Source organism: Arachis ipaensis, chromosome B10 (assembly GCF_059453495.1).
Source record: "Arachis ipaensis isolate K30076 ecotype BB chromosome B10, ASM5945349v1, whole genome shotgun sequence".
NCBI lineage: Eukaryota > Viridiplantae > Streptophyta > Magnoliopsida > Fabales > Fabaceae > Arachis > Arachis ipaensis.
The window spans coordinates 96,885,509-96,889,219 of record NC_142435.1 but is presented as its reverse complement, the minus strand read 5'-3'; the positions used below and the strand labels follow the sequence as shown (position 1 = coordinate 96,889,219).

At 34.5% G+C, this 3,711-nt stretch overlaps 1 non-coding gene across 1 annotated transcript; it reads right to left on the bottom strand.

Annotated features, from left to right (window-relative positions):
• Positions 1-3,294: 3,294 nt before the first annotated feature.
• On the bottom strand, positions 3,295-3,402 carry LOC148580990 (small nucleolar RNA R71). Its single transcript, XR_015896505.1, has one exon. It is a non-coding gene; the product is annotated as a small nucleolar RNA R71 (small nucleolar RNA).
• Between the last annotated feature and the right edge of the window lie 309 nt (positions 3,403-3,711).

Below are 3,711 nucleotides of genomic sequence, written 5' to 3'. Positions count from 1 at the left end.
TTTCGCTTCTAAGATATCCATTCGCACCCAAGAACGTCATGAAGGTGATGATTATGTGTGACGCTCATCACCATTCTCCCCTATGAACACGTGCCTGACAAACACTTCCGTTCTACATGAAATAAGCTAGAATGAATATCTCTTAGATCTCTTAACCAGAATCTTCGTGGCGTAAGCTAGAATGATGGCGGCATTCAAGAGAATCTGGAAAGTCTAAACCTTGTCTGTGGTATTCCGAGTAGGATTCAATGATTGAATGACTGTGACGAGCTTCAAACTCGCGAGTGCTGGGCGTTAGTGACAGACGCAAAAGGAGGGTGAATCCTATTCCAGCATGATCGAGAACCGACAGATGATTAGCCGTGCTGTGACAGAGCATGTGAGCATATTTTTCACTGAGAGGAGGGGATGTAGCCACTGACAACGGTGATGCCCTTGCATAAAGCCAGCCATGGAAAGGAGTAAGACTGATTGGATGAAGATAGCAGGAAAGCAGAGGTTCAGAGGAACGAAAGCATCTCCATTCGCTTATCTGAAATTCTCACCAATGAATTACATAAGTATTTCTATCCCTATTCTATTATTTATTATTCGAGAACATCATTATCAATTTATATCTGCCTGACTGAGATTTGCAAGGTGACCATAGCTTGCTTCATACCAACAATCTCCGTGGGATTCGACCCTTACTCACGTAAGGTATTACTTGGACGACCCAGTGCACTTACTGGTTAGTTATATCGAAGTTGTGAACCATGGCATTGGCACCATGTTCTTGGCGCCATTGCCAGGGGAAGAAAGAGCCATGAATTTTACATAATTAAAGTGTAATCACGATTACGCGTACCAAGTTGCTCACGTTACCAGGGATTGTTCGAGCCTGGACATCACAATTTTGTGCACCAAGTTTTTGGCGCCGTTGCCGGGGATTGTTTGAGTTTGGACAACTGACGGTTCATCTTGTTGCTCAGATTAGGTAATTTTCTTTTTGTTTTCTTTTCAAAAAAATTTTTCAAAAATATTTCAAAATTTTCTCCTTTGTTTTCGAAAAAAAAATTTATATAAAAATGTTTTCAAAAATTTTTATTCAAAATTTTTAAAGAATGAATTCTAGTGTTTCATGAAGCATGTGAAGCCTGGCTGGCTGTAAAGCCATGTCTAATTCCTTTGGGAATGAGTATGTCAGGCGTGTCATGTCTGAATTACATGCTGAAGCTTGGCTGGCCATTCGCCATGTCTAGTGTTTTGGACCGGAGCTTTCATTGAAAGCTTGGCTGGCTAGTGAGCCATGTCTAATTCCTGGACTGAAGCTTTAGACTAAGAATGCAAGATTTTTGGAATTCATGTTAAAAAAATTTTGGAATCCTTATTTTTTCTTTTTCATATAATTTTCGAAAAAAAATCCAAAAAAATTAGAAAATCATAAAAATCAAAAATATTTTTGTTTCTTGTTTGAGTCTTGAGTCATGTTATAAGTTTGGTGTCAATTGCATATGCATCTTGCATTTTTCGAAAAATATCATGCATTCATAGTGTTCTTCATGATCTTCAAGTTGTTCTTGGTAAGTCTTCTTGTTTGATCTTGATGATTTTTTGTTTTGTGTCTTTTCTTGTTTTACATATGCATTTTTCGTTTCTTAGAGTCTAAACATGAAAGATTTCTAAGTTTGGTGTCTTACATGTTTTCTTTGCATCAAAAATTTTTCAAAAATATGTTCTTGATGTTCATCATGACATTCAAAGTGTTCTTGGTGTTCATCTTAACATTCATATCATTCATGCATGCATTCATTGTTTTGATTCAAAATTTTCATGCATTGAGTCTTTTTGTTGTTTTTCTCTCTCATCATAAAAATTCAAAAATCAAAAAAAAAATATCTTTCCCTTCTTCTCTCATCAAATTCGAAAATTTGAGTTGACTTTTTCAAAAATTTTTAAAATCAAGTTGTTTCTTATGAGTCAAATCAAATTTTCAATTTGAAAATCTTATCTTTTTCAAAATCTTTTTCAAAAATCAAATCTTTTTCAAAATTCTTAGTTATTTTCGAAAATTCCAAAAATATTTTTCAAAAATCTTTTTCTTAATTTTAATATCAAATTTTCGAAAATAACATAATCAATTAATGTTTTGATTCAAAGATTTGAAGTTTGTTACTTGCTTGTTAAGAAAGATTCAAACTTTAAGTTCTAGAATCATATCTTGTGATTTCTTATGAATCAAGTCATTAATTGAGATTTTAAAAATCAAATCTTTTTCAAAACTAATTTCTAAAATATCTTCTTATCTTACCTTTTTCAAAAAGTTGGTTTCAAAATATCTTTTCTAACCTCCTAACTTCTTATCTTTTCAAAATTTGTTTCAACTAACTAACTAACTTTTTGTTTGTTTCTTAACTTTTTCAAAACGACCTAACTAACTCTCTCTCTCTCTAATTTTCGAAAATATCTTCCCTCTTTTTCAAAAATTTCTTTTTAATTAACTAATTATTCTTATTTTTATTTTTGATTTTAAAAATTTTCGAAAAATACTAACATTTTTCAAAAAAAACCATTTTCGAAAATCACTAACTCTTTTTCAAAAATATTTTTCGAAAATTCTCCCTCTCCCATCTTATTCAATTTGTTTATTGATATACTAACATCTTTCCTTCACATCACTCACTAAATTCGACCCCCTCTTCCATCTGTGTTCGAATTTCCTCTTCTTTTCTTCTACTCACATAAGGAGCTTTATACTGTGGTAAAGAGAATCCCTATTGTTATTATTTTTGTGTGCCCTCTTCTTTGTCATATGAGTAGGAGCAAGGACAAGAACATTCTTGTTGAAGCAGATCCAGAACCTGAAAGGACTCTGAAGAGAAAATTAAGAGAAGCTAAATTACAACAATCCAGAGATAACCTTTCAGAAATTTTCGAACAGGAAGAGGATATGGCAGCCGAAAATAATAATAATGCAAGGAGAATGCTTGGTGACTTTACTGCACCCAATTCCAATTTACATGGAAGAAGCATCTCCATTCCTGCCATTGGAGCAAACAACTTTGAGCTGAAACCTCAATTAGTTTCTCTGATTCAGCAGAACTGCAAGTTTCATGGACTTCCATCTGAAGATCCTTTTCAGTTCTTAACTGAATTCTTGCAGATCTGTGATACTGTTAAGACTAATGGAGTAGATCCTGAAGTCTACAGGCTCATGCTTTTCCCATTTGCTGTAAGAGACAGAGCTAGAATATGGTTGGACTTTCAACCTAAGGATAGCCTGAACTCTTGGGATAAGCTGGTCAAAAGCTGAGCAAGCTTAGAGTGGATGTTCAAACCTTCAGACAGAAAGAAGGTGAATCCCTCTATGAAGCTTGGGAAAGATACAAACAGTTGACCAAAAAGTGTCCTTCTGACATGCTTTTAGAATGGTCCATCCTGGATATATTCTATGATGGTTTATCTGAGCTATCAAAGATGTCACTGGACACTTCTGCAGGTGGATCCATTCACCTAAAGAAAACGCCTACAGAAGCTCAAGAACTCATTGACATGGTTGCTAATAACCAGTTCATGTACACTTCTGAAAGGAATCCTGTGAGTAATGGGATGCCTATGAAGAAGGGAGTTCTTGAAGTTGATACTCTGAATACCATATTGGCTCAGAATAAAATATTGACTCAGCAAGTCAATATGATCTCTCAGAATCTGCATGGAATGCAAGCTGCATCC